This window comes from Leiobunum rupestre, chromosome 2, assembly GCF_980474605.1.
Source record: "Leiobunum rupestre chromosome 2, qqLeiRupe1.1.hap1, whole genome shotgun sequence".
Classification (NCBI taxonomy): Eukaryota; Metazoa; Arthropoda; class Arachnida; order Opiliones; family Sclerosomatidae; genus Leiobunum; species Leiobunum rupestre.
The window spans coordinates 90,946,912-90,969,164 of NC_143385.1; the positions used below are offsets into that span (position 1 = coordinate 90,946,912).

At 34.5% G+C, this 22,253-nt stretch overlaps 1 protein-coding gene across 1 annotated transcript in view; it reads left to right on the top strand.

The window, feature by feature from the left end:
- Positions 1-7,086: 7,086 nt before the first annotated feature.
- Positions 7,087-22,253, top strand: part of LOC149960330 (TWiK family of potassium channels protein 7-like) — a 50,350-nt gene continuing 35,183 nt past the window's right edge. Inside the window, exon 1 of the mRNA XM_090165236.1 lies at positions 7,087-7,615. The gene's annotated coding sequence lies outside the window, so the exon portion shown is untranslated. The remainder of the gene's footprint in view (positions 7,616-22,253) is intronic.

The window sequence follows — 22,253 nt, forward strand, 5'->3', positions numbered from 1 at the left end:
AGAGGTAAAAAGAGTAATGTAACAGTTTGACTGTATTTTTTTTACACATTCGAGACCATAGCTTTCAATCTAGATTTTACTTATGGAGGCATATAATAAAAAATTACTTTAATCGAACTTATGCTAATGTACTGGTAATTTAGTAATCGAAACGTTTTTATTGAAGTACTCGAACTTAATACTTTTCTGATTTTTCTTAAAATTCAATTTTTTTTATTAATCTTTTTTTAGCCAAACTTAGTTTAAGTTCTACAAAGAATGTACGGATTTAAACATTAAAAATTACTGAATTTTATCTTTGATCCCAAAATCGCTTAGTCTCGTTCGACCCAATAATTAAATCGCAGATTTAATTAAATTATTAAACAATTAAAGAATTGGAATTCACTTTTACAAAACAATGCGTATCTAATTTTAAGATGTTTTTATAAAAGTAGTTTTAAATTTTCATATTAAAATGATTGATTGATTTTGCCGTGGCCTACGTTATTATAAATTCATGGTCAGAGGGGTACATTTTAACTATGTGACAACTTTTTTAATTCTGCGAAATTCACGAAAGATGAGGTTTCCAAAATGTTAGTCTTAAAGCAAGTAGTCGGCAAGTAGCTCTTTTTTCAACAGATGTCGCTAGCGTCAAAATAAAGACAAGATGCTGAAGCTACATTTTGACCTAAAATTCGGGACGTAAAATTACCCTTCGCGTTAATTGGCTCGTTTGAAAATTTCACAATAACTTTAATTAAAGTAAGTTTTAACAATATATTTTAATTTAGATTAAAATATCAACTAAGCAGAGAATAAGTTGCGTTCTCTGACGACTTTATCGTTTCGCTATTTTGAATTTTAGCTTCCCTTGCCATTAATAGATGGCACCACGCTCTCGAGTAAAGTCTTTTTTTTTCAAAGCATCGGATAGATTCATTGCCATCTCTAATAACAAAGGCCTTATCATAATACAGGTGGCAATGATAGAACCGACAGTTGCATTGACCTTTTATCTTGAAACAAAACAAGCCCTTTTTTTTCGTGGCTCTTGACTCTTCAAATTTGAAGCCTTGTCGTTGTCTAGGCAACGATAAAACCTAGTGGGAGAAATTTCCAAACTAAAATGTCATCAATTAATTGACGAAAATTTCCGCGAATGTGTCTTTATAATCACGTAGGCGGCTTTTGAGAGGTAGACGGGTTTATGAATCGATCAGGAGTCGACAAATTAGGAAGAACGAGATTTTGAAGGCAAATGGATTTATGCATTTAAAGACCAATTTGATGATTTTGTGACTTCATACAAAAATTTCTTTCACGAATTTCCGACGTTTCTCATCGTTTTGAAGATTCAAACTGAAAAAGAGCTATGGTTCGATGGGCTTTTCCGATTTTAGTGTAGCAAGTTAATCGTTATTTAAAAAAATAATTTAATAGATTCAAAATTAACCGGTTAATTGTCGACTCTACAGCAGAAATGTTCTTAGGTCATTTTTATCTATAGTGTTTGGGATTTGCGTGAATGTCGGACCCCTCGTTTTTCGTAAATTTGTAAGAAATTAAAGGAAAATGAATACTTATCTTAGATCAAATGTCGGCTCTATCATTGCCACCTGTATTATTAAAAGGCCCCTGTTATTAGATATGGCCATGAATCTATCCGAATCTTCGACAAAAATTACTTTCGTGGAGAGCGTGGAGCCATCTATTAATGGGAACGGAAGCTAAAATTCAAAATGGCGAAACAATAACGTCGTCAGAGAGCCATTATAAAGTATTATATTTAGACCACTTCACTCTACTTAGTGAACTTTAACCTTAATTATATATCCCATATAAAATATATTTTAAACAATTACTATAATTGAAATTATTGACAAATTTACAAATGAGCCAATCAACGCGAAGCATACTTTTATGTCCCGCCTTTTGGGTAAAAATGTAGCTTCAGCATCTTGTTTTGATTTCGACGCTATAGCGACATCTGTTGAAAAAAGAGCTACTTCACCTAGAGCCGACACTTGCTTTAAGTATTCGTCATTGATATTGCAAGTTAGTTGTATATGAAACCAAATGAATTTCATTTCGAAATTTAAAGAAGCTTTCGTGTAATAGCGAAAATTTCATCACGTGCTTGAATGAATGTCTTCCACGCGGATGCACGATTCTATTGAATTTACATCGTCAATTTTTACCTCGAAGTATTAGGGTTAAGGTTGAGTTTCCCTTTGGCGTAAGACTGGTGTGAAATATTATAATTTAAGAGAGAGTTGTACCACAGACCATCACTAGCGTCCCTACACTATCTACAACTTTAAAAGCTCCGAAAGTTTTTATGGATAGAGGAAACCGAAACACTCAACGCAGAAGGAGTTGTTAACGCAGTGCCCCAAGCTGGGACCGAACCCAGGCTTCTCTTGCTGCGAGGCGAAAGTGCTAACAACTTAGCTAACTTTCCTGGTGAGGGTATATACAAGTAATGACTAGTTTGCCTTGGGTATTAGCCTAGCTGATTATTATTATTATTTTTTATTTTTGGGGCCGTGTGAGTACTCGAACATTATTGATTACTCGAACAAAAATTGCAAAGTTTGGTACCCGATTACACGAATAAGCTGTTCTAAGTTCAAAGAGGGGTTTTTGCAACTTTTGGGGGTGGCAACAATAAACGGTACCTACAAAAGGTACAAACAACCAATGCTTTGAATAACCTTGGGGATTTCTCACAGTTTTTAATACGTAGTGCGCCGGCGCTGTTTTTCTCCAAACAATAATATTAAGTTTTGGTTTTGGTTTGGAGTGTCACTTTGATGTTTCTTCAAGAGTTCAGATGTCGACCGGCGTTAGGATTCAGGAGTCTTAACTTCCTAAGCAATATAAGTTACATTTAATAATTTAAAAAATGTATATTGTATTATTTTACTATTAATTACTATAATCAAGAGACATAGAAGAAAAAGAGTCTGCCTCGACGCGGCCTTCGTGTGCCATGAAATTTTCCAACTTCTCTGTCATGTTCTTTCCCCCCTTGCGCATGAGTACATTTGACGGGCGTAGCACTATAAAAATGCGGTATTCCTGAATTCGCCGGAATTCCTACTAGGGTCGCTAGTGTCGCGGGTCCTACTTTAAAAAAAAACACACGATTTGAATTTGAACAATATGATTGGCTCGCAAGTAAGGGGTCGGAGAAGTTGCAAGTTTTCAGGAAACCTATGGTAGAAGCTAGGGGAGGGCTCTCGAGGCAGACTCTTTTTCTTCTATGTCTCTTGCTATAATTAGGCTAGTAGCCTAGTATACTAATATTTTAAATCCCACTAGTCACTATAAGGTTACTAAAGTTGTGGAAACTGTGGTTCATTTAAATTAAAGGAATATTTTTCAGCATTGAAAGTTAGATTAAATTAAATTAAATTTTCTAATTACTTGAAAAAAACCAGCTCCTAATCAAGTATACTCGATAACACGACTCGTTGAAAATATTACTAGAGCTTTTTTCTCAATTATTTGACTCGAATAACAGAAAATTTCCTCTTAATCAAGTACTCGATTACTCGACTAGACTGCAATATTACTCGACTGGAATAATCGATGAAAACAATTTCGCACTCGATATCCAACTCGATTGCCTAAAACCACTACTCGCACAGCTCTACGCTATTTCGATCTCGAATTTCAAAAGAAGTGCATTTACTAACGAAGAAAGTGTTGATAATAATCAATTTTCTGTTTAGATTTAATATTTATCATGGTTGATAATTCTATAGGTCCTTTAAACACCAATGTCTATTGGTACTAGCATTAAAATATAGTATACTCTTACGAGAAAAATTATGCGTAGGGAAGATCGTCAAATATGTATTTTCTTATGGCATTTCATTAGTAAACTCTGTTTTATTAATACGAAGTGTCATTTAAACATATTTAAACCTAGGAGCAACAAACACCAGAACCCAACTAGCCTTTAAACACGCTAACGCCGTGTTGCGTACAAATTTCATTGGACGAACCTTTACGCTGAACGTTTTACGGAAAGGGGGAAGACAATTTCCGAATTTTCCCCTTCCAACGGCAGCAGGCGCTAAAGCGTCTAACCCATAAAGTAAACCACTCACATAGATCTCGAGTGGAAGGCTATTAGCAAAACTTGTTAACATTTTTTCGTACGTAACGTCTTGTTTTCGAGGCGTTAAATAAACAAGTTAGCCTAAAGGTAATATACAATATCTGGACAAAAAAGTAAGTATATACTCTATAAATTGTTAAAACAACAGCATCGCTCTTCGGACTATATTTATTCACGCCTCGAAAACAAGTCGGCCCGTTAGGATTCATGTTTCATGCGCTTCCAAAGGGCCTTCCACTCTATGCGAGTAGGTTACTCTATGGTCTAACCAAAGAAAAATGTACACAACAAAATACACGTCCTCTTTGTTTGGGGTGCTGTGTTTGTGGCTCCTAGTTGAAACGAAGTAATAGATTTTGAGCCTGATAAAGTACAGGTTTAATTTAATGCCCTAAATAGATCCTTTTTTCATTAGAGGTATATTGTAAACTTCTGATACTACGAATTTAAATTAAATATTAGTTTAATAGATATTAACATAATCACGTATAAGTATGCCTCTATATCTGTAATCATTGGGTCACAGGATATTAAAACAAAAATGCTTTTATCCAAGCAGGTTAAAGGAGTGTGAACTAACAAGGAGACGACCCGAGGTGATTTTCACCGATTTTGCTTAAATTCGGTGGATAAGTAGACCTTTATGTAACTTGAAATTTCCCAAAAGGGCTTTAGTTTTGCCAGGGCAACCAAAAATGTTTTTGATTATTGAAAATTTTCTTTACCCTAAGGAAATTAACACGGATAAATGGCATGTACATTTCGGTAAATATTATCATTATTATAAGTCGCTTGGGTGATTATTATTATTATTATTATTATGTGTAAATTAGGTAAATGCAAGTAAAATTTAAAACATTTTGATTGTGGAAGTAAAATTGGTAATCGCCATTAAATTGGGTTAATTTGGGTAAACTCATCAAGTAAATTGGCTAAATTTAGGTAAATTCTATTAAATTGGCAAAATGTTTAATAATATAACCCAAATTTACTTGTATTTACCCAATCTGCTTATTTGGCCCCTTATGTACACGCATTTATCCAAATTAACCTGAAATTACCTAATGTACACTTTTTTTAATATAATTTATGGTTTTAATATTTTAAAATTGTTCGATTTCTCCATGTTAATTTCCATATGGTTTTAAGTTATCAGTGAAAATCATTTCGGGTCGTCTCTTTGTAAGTTGGGACCTATCATTAATGATCAGTTATTAATGATATTTTAGATTTAGAGATATATTTTAGGAATAATTTAAACAAATAAAATATGTTTTAGATTATTTCATAAATGTTTGAAAATTATTGTAGTCAATTTTCTTCACCTTTTCATAAAGTGATATACAGTCTCGGACAAAAGTTTCTGGACACTTTGTTTTTCAGACGTTTCTAAAACCGAATTTCTTGAATTTCTATTGGTTGAAAAGGCGATGTTTTAGTTTTTTTAAGCCTCGTGCCTTGGGTATTAGCCTAGCTGATTATTATTATTATTGTTATTATTATAATTCTTCAAATTTTAAAAAATTTAAATAACCAAACGACGTTCTTCTATAAACGGTTTTATAAAAATTTTAAAATCAAAGTGCCCAGAGACTGTAATATTTATCAGATGTATATATTTTAAAAATCTTTGTTTAACTAGGAACGGTCAAGCTTTAACCAGTTAGATAGCCCTATAGCCCATTAAAAACTAAAATTTATGGCGAAAACCGCATAAAAAATATTGAGTGGTTAATTTTTAATAAAATAAAGAAATTTCGGGAAATCTAAAAGCGCGCGTTCGCCGCGACACCTGGTGAGAAGTCTTAGAGACAGAGAAACAACGTAAAAGCGCCCGCTGCTGAAGACGCAAATAAAAATGTTTTGCACGCGCGGTGCGTTCCAGATATAAGAGACCTAAGCCTAAATTGCGCGATTTCAAAAGTTACGCTAGTTCGCAAATCGCTCATACGGGGTTAGGGGCGCTGGCGGCAGCCCCTAAGATGGCGGCGAAAATTCAAACCCAAACACTTGGCGTTATTTTTCGTTTCAACTTTTTGGGCCAAAAGCTATTTTTTCAAGACAAAAAAAGGTACGTGTTAGTATATTGAACCTCTTGTTAATCTTTTGATACGGAAATAAGGCCATATTTGGAAAAGCTTGGCCGTTCCCCTTTAAATTACAGTCTTAAAAACCGTAATAGTAATTTGCTCAAAATATGAAGCTGTAAAGTAGTACGTTCTGGGTTTACATTTTGGGCAGATTTAATAAATTATTTTATACGAATTAGTTATTGACTTCAGTAAGTAATATATTCGTATTTAGAAGAACAAAGATGATTCTTCAACCCCAAAATTTATATTCCCCGCAACAAAAACCAAATCAGCAGCGGCACCAGCAAATCATATCCTTTCAATATCAATTCCGATGAAAAGAATATATTATAATACAAAATCGGACACAGCCAGTGGAAGGCTGAAGGGAGGAGATTTTTATCATTTCGGGGATATCACGAAAGGGCATTACCATAAAATCGCAGCTGCGTTTTATTTCCTAGGCCGGTAAATCCGGCCTTTGAAAGCGGCCCAAGAAGAAAAGAATCGAGAGGACGCGTAAAGATTGCGAGAAGACGCGTTTGAGAGACAGTATCAGATTGCGTCAAAAGTATAAATAAATCACAAAGTATTTAAGGCCGCCCTACTAATCGAAGCGCTACTCGGTCCATCCTCTGGCGCCTACCTCTCTGCTCTCTCCTCTGTTTCTACCAATAACGTCCAAGCTGTCAAGATATGATGTTCGCGATCGACTTTTAGTCGTTGCTTTCATGAGCTCCCATCGAGCTCCTCTCTCCCAACAGCAGCGCCACCAGCAGCGGCACCAGCAGCGGTGGCGGCTCTCTTTTCTATATCAATTGGTCGTCCGATCCGCGAGAGGGCGTTGGGCTTTTCGCGCTTTAAGCTTCGCCGCATTCAGTTTTGCTCCGAGCCTCCGCCAGTTTGGGTCATCCTCGCGTCGATCCCCGACTAAAACTCCTCTTCGCCTTCCTCGGGAATCGGAGGCAAGAATCTTCAACTCTACCGATTTTCCATCTCACTCGGATCGGCCTTTTCGACCCTGATAGAGCCCTTTTTTGTCCCTTTCGCCAATCTGGCAAACGTCAACTCTTATTGCGCTAGTACGGAGTAACGGGTGGAGTTTTTCCCCATGAATATAAAACGGCGCGAACGCGACTAAGCAGACTTTCCCTTCTTCCGGGGATTCCGAAGGCTGAAGCTCAACGTCGCTGTGGACTGCCGTTTTCATCGCCTTCGTCCGACGCTTGTTAAATGCCCTCGCGGGGATACAGTGGTGTTACCTCCTCGCTGACGTAACAAGGACCAGATATAGATATAATATATATAACTCTTCTCTTCGATCGTCACCCCCTTATACCGGACTGCGGACTGGACTGGACTGCAAAGCGCCGAGGTTTCGACGCTACCGTCTTGACACGTGCGGATTTATGAACAAGGAAATATTTAGGTATTGAATTTTTCCTTTACACTAGAGAAGACCTATTTCTATTTGATGTATACTAGACTAACAAGGACACTACCCGAGGTGGTTAACACCGATTTTGTTGAAACTCGGGGGTTAGGTGGACCTTATGTTAGTATGAAAATTTCCAAACTGAATAGTTGCAATGGGCTTTAGTTTTCCTATGGAAACCGTAAATGTTTTTGACCTCTTCATTTAAAAAAGTGTGGGATTTTCTCGGTTACCCAAATTCTGTTAAAATTTAACCAAAATTGATAAATTTTACCCAAAATCCATGATAAATTTTCCCCAAAATAGGTCAAATTCATCTTTTTTTAGTAAGTTTTGAAAATGTAATTTTTAAAAAAATTTTAAGTAACCGAGAAAATGATATGCTTTTTTAAATGGAGATTTTTTGTTTTGAGATATCAAAAACATTTTCGGTTGCCATGGGAAAACAAAGGCCCATTGCATTTTTTCCCATTGGCAATTTTCATAATAACATAAGGTCTACCTAACCCCCGAGTTTCAACGAAATCGGTGATAACTATCTCGGGTAGTCTCCTGTAAGTTGATATATGTAATTTCAATGTTTTAGATTTTGATTATTTGATCTTTGTAGTGTAAAAAACCGACACTATCGTATTTTACATTATTACAAGTAAATTTATAAAACGAGGGATCAATATTTAGCAATATATATTTTTATTTAATAAGATAATTAAATATAAGTATGATTTAAGGTTGCGTTTACTTTCTTCAAACCAATGGGCTCATTTATCTTGAGAAGGATTTTCGTACAATTGGCATTTCACTAGAAATTTAAGCGATTCCACTAGACACTTAAGACATTTTATCAGTAAAATTTTGATTTTAATGATGTCAGAATATAGCCTGAAGACATATTGTGATTACTGAGAGGTATGGAATAAAAATTTCCGTCTTGGAGAAAGTTGTATGACGCATTTCCGGTAAAACAGGAAGCTAATTAGTTAAGCCTCGTTCATTTATGTATCAGTAATGGGAAGTTCGGAACCTTCTGGAAATTTTAATGATTCGCGAGCAATTACAATAATTATATTTTCGTCTAATTACCGGTATTTTGTTCGACGCAAATTTAATTTTGGGAATTGAACAATTACATTTGGATGGAGAAAAGGAGAGCCTTTTTTAATTTAAGGACCTTTTATTTTAAAATGTATGGTAATTTGAAGAACAATTAATATAGAGAAAGAGATGAAAATCTAATTAAACTTAAGGAATTTTAAATTAATAATGTATGGTAATTTAAATTAAGAGGTATACAGCTATTAAATTAAGGAATATTAATTTAAAATTGAATTGTAGTATGACCTTAAGCATTGATGGTAATTTGATTTTAAACATTGATGATAATATTATTATAAATCTTTATGGTAATTTGACCATAAACATTGGTGGTAATTTGACCATAAACATTGATGGTAATTTGACCATAAACATTGATGGTAATTTGACCATAAACATTGATGGTAATTTGACCATAAACATTGATGGTAATTTCAAAATAAACATTGATGGTAATTTCAAAATAAACTCATACACATCGATGGTGATTTGAAAATACACAATTATGGTAAATTCTAAATAAACATTGACGGTAATTTCAAAATAAACATTGATGGTAATTTCAAAATAGTTATTGATGGTTATTTCAAAATAAACATTGATGGTAATTTCAAAATAAACATTGATGGTAATTTCAAAATAATTATTGATGGTAATTTGATCAAAAACATTGATGGTAATTTGATCAAAAACATTGATGGTAATTTGATCAAAAACATTGATGGTAATTTGATCAAAAACATTGATGGTAATTTGATCAAAAACATTGATGGTAATTTGATCATAAACATTGATGGTAATTTGATCATAAACATTGATGGTAATTTGATCATAAACATTGATGGTAATTTGGTCATAAACATTGATGGTAATTTGATCAAAAACATTGATGGTAATTTGATCAAAAACATTGATGGTAATTTGATCAAAAACATTGATGGTAATTTGATCATAAACACTGATGGTAATTTGATCATAAACATTGATGGTAGTTTGATCATAAACATTGATGGTAGTTTGATCATTCACATCGATGGTTATTTGAAATTACACATCGATGGTTATTTGAAATTACACATCGATGGTAATTTCAAAATACACATCATTGAAATTTTAATTCAATAAAAAGAGATTCGTATATATTTTATAAGGAATATTTAAACTTAGCAACTACGAAAATTTGCAATAACCACTACGACTACATCTCATTAAAATAATTAATTTAAAGTTATTAATAAAATGGTCCCGCACATACAGTAAACGAATACATGCTCGATATCGGCACAGAGTAACTTAAACCGAACTATTAAAGATAATTCACCGTTGAAAAACAAAGATCCTGTTCAGCGTATACAATATATATCATCCCTTTCATAAACGATTTAGCGAGAAGCGAGTGGTGGGGAGGCTCTGGAGCAAACGTCGACCTGCCATGCACAGAGAACGTATCCTCCAAGAAATTTGACATAGAAGATGCGAAGGAGTTCCGAAAGAGACCGTATACGATATGGATCGAACAACATTTTATATTTTGCTCAGTCGCGTGCGCGCCTGTATTTGACTATATATATATATATATATATATATATATATATATATATATATATATATATATATATATATATATATATATATATATATATATATATCGAAAGAGAGCTCTCTTTAAAATTGTGAATAGATAGTCATAGCTTCAGCTTGTATATTTAGTATATGGAAGTACGTTATAGGCCGCTGTATCATCGATTTTCTAATTATATCTGCCTCTTCTCCTCGGGAATCGGGTGGAATTCCTCATTCTCTTTCCCTAACTCGTCGGTTGGCTCCAACGCAATATCGGAGTTCGTGCGCGTTTGTGCGCTCTTGCATTGTTTATTTGCATGACTAGTTTGCACGCCACGGGCCGCCGTTCTATATGTTACCATGGCGAATCGCTCATGGCGTCTTTAAATTGCCAATTACGGTTTGAAGTATTGATCTCGCGGAAGATATTTTTTTAAGTTAGCAGTTGAAATTAACTATAAAAAACCATAATGAAAAGAAGGGGGTGTTTCATTAAATCGATTGGACATTACTGTAACAGATGGAGTTTCATTTTAATAGGTTTGGGTACACTGTAACAAGGGGTTTTTAATTTTGATCGATATCAGTACACTGTAACAAGGGGTTTTTAATTTTGATCGATATCAGTACACTGTAACAAGGAGTTTTAAGTTTTGATCGATTTCTGTACATGGTTACAGAGGAATGATTAATTTCGATTGCGTTTAGTATACTATAGCAAAGGAATCATTCATTTCAATCGCCTTGAGTACACCGCAACAGGGGCTGTTTCATTTTAAAAGCTTTCAGTACACTTGTATAGCTGGAGAATTATTCAGTTTGATCGCTTTGAGTACACTGCAACAGGGGCTTTTCATTTTAAAAGCTTTCAGTACACTTATATAGCTGGATAATGATTCAGTTCGATCGCTTTGAGTACGCTGCAACAGGGGTTGTTTCATTTTGATAAAATTGAGTACACTGTGAAAGGGGCTGTTTCATTATGATCAAATGACACTGTAACAGGGGTTTTTCATTTTGGATATATTGGGTACACTTTAACAGGGGGTTGTTTCATTTGGATCAAATTGAGTACACTGTGAAAGGGGCTGTTTCATTTTGATCAAATGACACTGTAACAGGGGGCTGTTTCATAATGATCAAATTGAGTACATTGTAACAGGGGTAGGTTTCATATTGATGGCTTTGAGTACACTGTAACAGGGCGTTGTTTCATTTTGATCGCTTTGAGCAGGAGCTGATCTAGGCCATCAAGTAAGGAGGGGCGATCATGGGCATTCAAAAGTCGTCTGCTTTTTCTTCACAAATTTAGTTGGCAGGTATTAAAGTACATGGCGCTATCGTTTCTAAGCTCGAAGCCTATATGGAGCGTGAAAATGTAACGTGGAGCTCTCATTTTCGTTTGCTTAAACGAAGTACTTTCTACAACTAGAAAGTCTAGTATACTCTAGTCTCTCTCTAAAATTTGAAAACACGTAAAGAGTAGATTGAAAAGGCAGAACAAGTAACGTGTTTAGCTGACGCTTTAGGCAGTTAGGAAAGTTTTGTTATGTTTTTTCAAGTATTCTAAGGGGGGGCGATCGCCCCCATCGCCCCCCTATGGATCCGCCCCTGGCTTTGAGTACACTGTAACAAGTGGCGGTTTCAATTTGATTAAATTGAGTACACTGTAATAGGGAGCTGTTTCATTTTGATCGATTTGAGAACAGTAACAGGGGTTGTTTCAATTTGATTGATTTGAGAACAGTAACGGGGGTTGTTTCAATTTGATTGATTTGAGAACAGTAACGGGGGTTGTTTCAATTTGATTGATTTGAGAACAGTAACGGGGGTTGTTTCAATTTGATTGATTTGAGAACAGTAACAGGGGTTGTTCAATTTTGAAGGCATTAAGTACCTTGGAAAGCACAACACAGATGTAATAAAATACTAAATTAAAACCTATTTTCGTGATTTTGTAATTGGGAGCACTGTTTTGGGTGAAATTGGGTGAAGTCGATACAAAACTTACTTCTTACGCCAGTATAGGGTTCGATGACTGTTTCTCTCGTGGGGCAATGTTAATATCTGGAAAGGGGAGGTGAGCTGGTGGCTGAAGCGTGTACGTCTTGAGAGGTTCGCATTCCAGACTGGGGGAAAGAAGACTCTTTCTCATCGGCGGTTTCTGATTTTTTGTTATCGGTTCTCGGTTATCGGTCGGAATTAAAGGTTTCTTAATGGTTTTGGTTTCGGGGAAAAGTTAATTGGATTTTTATTATTTATTGATCAATTTTCTGTTCACGTGGACAATTTCACATCAATTACTGTTAGTTGTTCAAATTGCAGAGAAGTTGAGTTTTGTTAAATGAATAGTAACATAGAGTAGCTAACATAGAGTGGTTTACTCTGTGAACTAACCTCTACAAGTTTTAAAGAAAAGGGGAACCGAAGAACACGTCGGAAAACCCCTTTATCCAGTGGGGAGATAAACTCAAACTCTACGCGGAAGGATTGGTTCGAAGTTCTCACCCAGTGCGACAAGTTCGAATCAAAGAATATAAAGCCCCAGGAATGGAAGGATTGATATTATTGGCCGCGTGTTTTGGCTGCGTTAGAAACTTCCGGCAAAGCAAATAAGAGTAACCGGAAACGGTTAACGCAACCGGGTCTCTCTTTAAGAACGAGAGGCGCAAAAGTTCCACTAGACGGAGCTACACCTTCCATTCCTGGGACTTTATATTCTTTGTTCGAATTGAACCCGGCTCCTCTCGCTGTGAGGCGAAAGTGCTAACCACCAAGCCACCCCTCCTACTTCTTAGCCAGTTTTAAACTAGCTTTTATACAAGTATTCAGTATATAACAAGGAAACTATAGAGGTATACACTTGGAATGTCTACGGTTCCATTGGGACGATGATACGAAAGCGCGTCGAGGAAAAGGCGGGGCTTAACTACGTCAAGTGTAAGACGTAACACGAAATTTCAAATTCATTGGCTCGAGGTTTGACGCGAAAAGAATGCGTCGTCATTGTAACAAATAGGCGATCTTCCCGCGCAAAAAAGGCTTATAAAACAATGGATTTAAAAACCTCAATTTGTTATCGTACTTAATATTTTAAAGTAATTATAATGTTCTTCGCGAAAGAAGTGTAGTTATACCTAATTTCAAGTATTTGTATGGTTATAAAAGAGATAATCAGGTAAGCTATTAATATACTAACCATGACTAGGCTTAATGACGAGTTTTCGTCGAATTAGGGTAGCGAGGTGCGAGAGTTTTTGCTCGTGAGTTTTCCCGCTTTAAGACACGCCCATTTCTACGAGCTTCATCACGGCCGTAAAAATCTTCCTTAGACATTCCAAGTGTATACCTTTATAAATTCCTGATATAACTATAATCACCAGCTTTAGAAAATTGAATTGACCGAGCAAAACGGTGTGGATTTAAGTAATTGCATTTTCTAGACGCATTAACCGTCGATATTTTAAACATGGATTAAATCGATAGCTGAGAGTGAATCTCAAACAAGTCGAATTGAAAGAGATGCGCAATAAATATCGTACAGGGTTTTTACATTAAGCTGACTTATTTTTCTTATTTTTAACCTTGTATTCGTATACTTTCTCAAATAGCGGTTTTTAGACTTGCTTGACCTTCGCTATCAGGCAGCGAATTGGTGAAGTGTTTTGCTGTGTAGAAATAGAGATTGGAAAAATAAATTGATTTCTTTCTAAAGTTGATGTTTTGATAAGAATAATTTATGGATTGGATTCCAAATATTTGTTCGTTTTAAAATTTAAACTCTATGTTTGAGCCAAATGTTTCAAACATACATGTTTAAGACAACCATTTTAATAAAAATTAATTTGTTTTTAAAAATATAAGCACGTGTATAAATAGCATTAAATAAGTTTTAATTATAATATAATTGTACTCAAATATTTTCTGTATTTTATAAATGCCAATTATTTTTTAAGAGTTTAATTTATTTTTTTATTTTGATTTATAAACCATAATTTTAACAATGTTTATTTTAGTTTTCTAATGGCCTAAATTATTGTTCTTTAGTTCGTGCCATGGCAAATCGAGTGGGTAGTGTAACGTGTCTTTTTGGGAAATTTCATATATCATATAAGTCTATATTACGGCCGACGTTGAACCAAATTGGCAATAAACACCTCTGGTACTCTCCTTGTAAGTCATCCAACGCCTGCTCACCGTCAACTACACCCATATTTCGCCAATTGAAATGGTCAAATGTCTGATTCCAATATAAACAAATTACAATGCATTACTTTCCAGATGAAAGTGTTTGTTTTAAACTATACATTTTTATTGTACGATTCTTTTATCATAATTTAATTAATTTTTGGTTCCTAAATATTTGAGCCTAGTAGCGTGATTTATTTTGGTCTATTAAATACATTCGTTGCCTATTTATATTTTATTTTATTTTAATTATTATCTCATTTTTTAAGAGTTGTGTCCGAATTATAGATGAACCAAAAATGTAATTTTTATTTATTTGTTAATACTTCTGCATTGAGTTTGCAAGTGCTCTCCCCACTGGTTTTAGAGGTTTTCGCTCGAGCTCTTCGGTTTCCCCTTCCCATAAACACTTGTTGGGGTTGAAGGTAATAGTTAGTGTAGGGAGCTGTTGCCTCGCGTGGCATGCAGGGCTTGCCACCACCCTCCTACGCATTATAACCCGGCCACCTGAATTAATGGCTTTAAAAGTCGGCAGATGACTTGGACCTAGGGTGGTGCCTTGGGTATTAGCCTATCTGATTATCATTATATTGTGTCCTAGACAAAAGGGGGGTTTCCGGGTCCAGACCCCCTTGGACCTACCTTTGACTGTACTAAATTTCCACCCCCTTCTCGACCCCCTCTTAACATTAACATACTTCGACCCCCTTGACGAATTTCTGGCTACGCCACTGCTCGGCCCTCTTTTTAATTATTGCTTTGACCATTGACCTTTGACCATTGACCATTTACTGTACTAAATTTCCACCCCCATCTCGACCCCCTCTTAACATCTTTGTGATTATTGCTGTGACCATTGACATAGATTTTGGCCTTAGGCATTGATTTAATTGAAGGAAATTTTAAAGTTGTATTCTCTTCATATTTGATTTTACGTATTATTTTATATATTAAAAGTTTCAATTTATAATTGACCTAACTTGAATTTGAGCGTATAATTAATTTATGCCTTTATCAGAAATACCTCAATTCCTGCCTTAATTATCGTTAGTTACTCAGTTTCGATAAGATTTAGATTAGATAAAAATAACGTTTATCAATTTCGTATCGATTGATAGGCGATTCTAGCCGTATATTGAATCGAACATTTGCAATATTTCACATTAGTTTAATTCATACTCAGTATCGCGCTAATAATGAAAATTGATGACAATTTGTATTCCAAAAGGCCTGCTGATTTGTCCTTTTCAGTAAAATATGCCCGTTAATGATTATCATAATTTTATAAGATTAGATAAGTTTTATCCGTCAATGCTTAAAGATTTCAAAGGACCATGTTTAAATTTTACGGCCTTTATGGATATTTCTTCTGTACGATAGGTATTATCATTCGATTCTGCTCTGATGTATTGCAAATGCATTTAGACTCAAAGTTCGCAGTGAAAGTTCAATGCTTGTAGTCCCAACATAAACACATGGTTATATAAGTTGAAAGAAAAAATGGTATGCGATACCAGCAGTATATAATATTTGTTTTACATATTCAAGTCTTTATAAAAATTGTATTCCTATTGTAAATATGTAAGCCGAATTTAAGGTGATAATCGTGGTATTCGTTAAAAATTTATTTTTGACTTTGAAACAGAATGGCTCACGATTGTCATACCACTTTCAATCAACGCTGGTTAAGTAGTATAATCGCTCTATGGTTTGACAGTTATTGATTTCAGTTATAATAATTCCTCTAACCTCGATAATGCTGAATCAAATTTGATTTAAAAATAACATCCAAAATTTGGGAGATCAAAAATCGATTTTGATGGTAATCTGTCAAATTTGATTCAATTACTACGTGTGAAATTCTAGTGATTTCATAAATAATAATTTGATCCAATTAAATTTGAATTCATTCTGGATGCATCTTGATTTAATTTGGATCCATATTTTGATCAAGAGATGCTTTTATATACTTCTGATGATACTATATCCGTGGAAGCATTTCTTTGAGTGGTTAAGTAAAAAATATCTTCGATGAAGAAGGGAAATATATAGGACATTGCATTACACGCAATCTCGGTCCAAGTAATATAAATTCAAATATGCGGAGGCCTGTACGGCTTTATTGGAAAGCCTCACATTTTCACCCATAGAAAACGGTCTAGATTGGCAAACAGTATATCCCCGGAAGGTGCGGACGCTCGTGTATCTCATCGGGGAAATATGGGTTTTTATTCGCAATCAAAAGAAATAGGCGCTTCCCGCGCCTAGGGCTACCAGGAAATTCGTTTTTATAAAGCGACACCTCTCGGAGGTTCCAAAGCATTCGTTTTGGAATTTCATCCTATGAAAAGAATGCCTCAAATGATAAATTTCAAATTTAATTTCAAAACATTTTTTCTTGAAAATAAGTTTCCGAATTTAAACCAGAGAAACCATTTAAGGGCAGTCCAAATGTAATAAAAGTAATTTTGGTAATTTTCTAGAATTTTTTTTAAAGTAGGTAAATTTTAGCAATCTAACAAAAGAAATTGATGGTTTTATTAATCTAAGCTGCCATCAGCATAGATATAAACTTTAAGGAATTGCCACGAAATATTCCCTAAACACGTGTTTTTGATAGTCTTCAATTTCCGTTATGGGGTTTCAAATTACCAAATTTTTGGTCTTAATGATAAGCTTCTCTATTAAGAGAAAATGGTTCATTTTAGTCGCTACAATCTAGAAACTATTAGAATTCTTCGATTACGGTGGGCTGCAACAAGCGCAAAACCAAGCGGCAGGGACTTTAAATACTGTTTAAGTTTACTTTTTTTACGCTGGTTACCTCGATTTGTTTACAAAGTCCCTTTTTAACTATCACAGGAACCCAAACCTTAATGTTCGCATTTCCTTGCGGCTTGTTGCAGCCTACTTCCAGGGGCTAGTAGGCCACACTTTTAAGCTCTTTGGCGCTCTTTTAACTAGTGTTCGGAATTGGTTATTCATTATCCACAAATTTTCCGATTTATTTATAAAACGTTGGTAAAAAGAATATCATTTTAACTTATTTAATTATGTTTTTTACTCAACCAAGCATTTATTTGAATAAAAGTGGTATTTATTTAAATAATTGTTGGTTTTATTTAAATAATAGGCTTGCCACCACCCTCATACGAACTGTAACCCGGCCACCTGAATTAATGGCTTCAAAAGTCGCATGATGACTTAGGCCTTAGGTGGTGCTTTGGGTATTAGCCTAGCTGATTATTATTATTATTATTATTATTATTTAAACATTTTACAATTTTTATTCAACTATTGGTTATTTAAATAAGCTCGGCTATATTTAAATAATATTTATTTTATTCATGGATAAAAATTAATCGACTGCCGAACACTACTTTTAACTCATCGTAGGAAAATGGGAAAAATCAGGCCTACTTCTAAACTCGCCCCCTACAACTTCTTAAAATTTTTTGCATAACCTTTTGAAACACCCTGTATATTTTTTATCGCACACTAAGCTAAAAAAACACTAATATGTTCATAAACAGGGTTTGAAAAAAAACACACGTAAATAAATTTGTATATACCTTGTTTCATTACAAATGGGGCTTAAAAGGGTAAATAATTTTGTATATACCTTGTTTCATTACAAATTGGGGCTTAAAAGGAATGTATACTAGTTGTAGCTTCTTAGATTAAACTAAAGACAATTTTTGTTTTTCAAGACTTTGGATTTTTATTGCTTGTTAAAGGCCTGGTTGGAAATAAACCCACCTTATTTGTGTTTTTCAAAATATTTAGTTTTTATTGCTTGTTAAAGGCCAGATTAGAAGTAAACCAGAATAAATGAACTAGAACACCAAATGATTTGGTTAAAATAAAATATTTTCGTCTAAGACCTTTTGAAGGTTGAGACCTCCAATTTTCACATATAGTTCCCTTGGGCACACTGTTGACAATTGATATTAAATCAAAACATTTGAGATATCGCTCGTTACATAACACAAAATTGCACTGAAAGAAAGATACATTAGTGGGTCATTACTGGGTATTTATGTGGGGCAAATACGCATACATTAGTGACTTTGTCCCACTGTGAAATAAGGATTAATTTTGAAGGCCCGTTTTTGGAAGCATAACAGGGGCGTTATCATCAGGGCCGGACTTAGAGATCCTGGGCCCATAGGCAGATAAGGAGTCTGGGCCCCCTTTTGACGCGCTGCATTTACTCTTATCCCTGGAACTAGGCTGTGCCTGAATTTCCCTGATTCAGCGTAGAAGTCTGAGCTCTACGGTTATATTACTAAATAAAAGCTCTTAACATTCGTCGACTAAATATGCGATAATTATACAGCATTGCGATTTAAGGCTGCGTCCGTAAACTGCCAGGCAGAAATTTTGGTAATTTTAAAACAAAATCTTCTAGCTAGGAATTTCTCCAATATAAATAACGATTGATATTATATATTTATGCCTTCGAATACAGTAATTACGGTCACTGGAGGGCCCCTTCCAAGAATGGGTTGGCCTAGGCGGAAATACGGCACTGGTTATCATATTTTATCACTCCTATATTGTTTGAATCGTCGAGATCCATAATGTGTTTTGGATATATCTGAAACCATTAGGTTAAAAAATGGTTAAATAGGAAATATTAATCCTTCACGGTTGTAATACCAATTTGGGCAAGTGGGGTGCAGAAAATTGGGCAATTGATTTAACTTAAATCGTTAGGCCTAGAAAAAACACATTCGATTTGAAACTTTTATTAGAGCCGGACTGACACTATTTTTTTAAGTCGAAATAGGATTTAGACCAAATAATATAAGTTTTAATAAGTGTTTACTTCAATTACAAATTGATCTCTCCAATTTGTATCGAAACTGGTAAACATTTGTACATTTACATTTTAATTATGTACCATTTGAACCCTTCGCATTCAGAATATTGAAATTGAGACTCAGTTTCGTTTACATTTATATTTCTTTATCACGAGTCCTACTTTACCTCATAAGTATTATTTTTAAATAATTCGCCAGACCTCAATTTTGTGGCCCGATTGTTTCAGTTTCTGTATTTGGTACACTGTCTAAACTAATTACCCACCACAGTTTAATTATTTTAAGCATTTGCTTCTCTTCAAAATGTATGGGAGAAAGTTACTTACATTGTTAATCAAAAAATTAATTCAAAGTACCTAAGTGACCAATAGCAAGCCGGAATTAAGTCATCAAAATATGTCAACGCCCAGTAAAGTAATTTATAAAATAAATTACAACATTAACGTAGCTTTTTTCCCAATATCGTGTTTAATACGGGAAGGTTTATGACCCATTATATAAAATAAGAACGCTTTTAAAATATACGTTCAATCTTGGGAGGAAGTATAAAAAGCTGATCTATCTTAATCGATAATATTTTTGATGAGGTCGGCGCTCAGGCCAGCAACGATGAAATAATGTATTGTTCCTAAGGTCAGTGGCCTACTAAAAATCTTTCATAATAATCTGATGTATTAGGTTTTACACAAATATGGAGAAAGCGAGGCAACCTCGGGCCTTGAAAAACATTATTTCTTAGCTTTCGGTCATCAACCTTTGCACTGCACATTTTCTCAAATATTTTAACTACAACGATGAATTGAAGTTTTAATTTGGAAAGTAACTTAGATATGATAACACGTTAATTTAAAGCTTGTAGGAAAATTTAATTTATCAATTTAAAAACATCAAAAATAGTTTCCTTATTTCATTAAGTTGTTATGCTTCCGAAAGTTTTAGTAGGTCCCCATAAGCAAAGGTTTAGGCCAAATTTTTGAAGATCACATTCCCGTTATTCAGAGCAAAAATAATTTAAACTCGTACCCTAGATTCGAAATCACTCTCTCGCGCGTTGCTGATAGCGTTTACCCACTTCCCGCCGGAACTCAGAAAAAAATCGCTCCGTGGTTTGCGCTTTACCGCAACCGATGGAGCCCGATTTTTCTGAGGTCACGTGCCGGAAAAGGGTAAACGCTTCGTAACAAAACCGTCAATGGGAAAGCTCTCAGTATTCGAATCTAGGGTACGAGTTTAAATTATCTTTGTTAAGAGGTAGGTATTCAAAATCTGCATCTCCTAGTGGCTACGTCCTCAACTATGCATTTCTGAAATAAATTTCGCGAAATGCATTATGAATGCGCACAAGCCGTGCGCGAACGTATTTTAAACTTAGAACCACGCGGGAGAAATCTACGCCGCCAGCCCTTAGCACCGTAGCCAAGGCTTATTTACAATTTCATCGATTTAAAACTTAAAATTAACACTTATCTTTGCAAAATGATTCATCGGAACCTAAATCTGGCTATTATATATAAAAGTTGCGTTTCTGAAGGTATTTATTTTTCATATTTGAGATTTCGACGCGTTTTGTGGCATTTATCAACCCAAGCGTGGCTGCTCTACCAAGTACAAAAATATTTTTGATGTAGAAATTTTGAAAAAGATGTCGCTACTGCCATATCGTCGTACGTTCATTTTCTCCAGGACAACGCCGTTACCATGCGCCCCCTATGGTAGACCTTTACTTATGGGGATATTATGATAGGCTGACGGTCTTAACGATAGCTATATTTTATTGTAATAAAGTTTATTTTAGTACCACAGAGGGTTACAAAATACATGTAATTGCAAATTAAGTAAATTTAAGTGCAGTAATATTTTATCAGTATTATTTAGCGATATTATAAAAATAACCAAATTAATATAGAATAAGATATTAAACATGATAGTTCCTCAAATACTCAGTGTTGCGTAATTTACAATAAAAATTTCATCTTTGTGTTTTATAAAACAGTATTTGTATTTTGTTTAAAAATCGTAATTTAAAAGTTTCAGGCTGAATTTTGCTTTAATTTCCGTTGGTATATTACCAGTTTCAATCTTAATATTGCCTTAATTTCCGCTCGTAATTTACCAGTCTTAAGCTGAATTTTGGTTGAATTTCCGCGGGCCATTTACCAGTTTCAAGCTGAATTTTAGCTATAATTTTTGGTGGTCATTTACCAGTTTTAAGCTGAATTTTGCTATAATTTCCAGTGGTAATTAACTGGTCGTTTACCAGTTTTAAGCGGAAAATTGCTTAAATTTCCAACGGTCATTTATCAGTTTGAAATTGAATTTAAATTTCGGAATCACCTATCACTTTTCTTTAAAAAATCATACAAACGCAACTGTTTATTTAATGATCTTCAAACTGTGAGAATTTATAATAATTTAATGCAGAATGGCGTCCCACTCAAGAGCTATAACTCATTGACCCATTTAGCCAAGTTCACAATTAGTAAACCCACCTCGGTTTACTAATCAATATATTGAGTTATAGTGTTCAACAATAGATTATCAAGGATTAAAAGCTAGTCTATGATAATGATTTTAGGGTGAATGTTGCACGCAATTGGAAGACCTCGTATCTTATTTAACTTACCTTAACTCTATTAATTAAGAATTTAACGTTCCTTAACTATACATTAATTTTCCCGCGTTGAATAATTATTACTATCAGGAAATTATTTATACATATATATATATATATATATATATATATATATATATATATATGGCGAAATAGGTTGATCCCGTTGATACCGACCAAAATGGGAGGGCCTAACAGTTTCTGTGCACTAAACTCGACGAGTTAAGATTAAGCCTTGCCTCCAATGATATTTCACAAAGTTTATAAGCTCTTTTTAACCTTTAAGTACTCGAGCATTGACGCAAACTAAATATATTACGCTTAAAACAACTGTCGGCTCTATCATTTC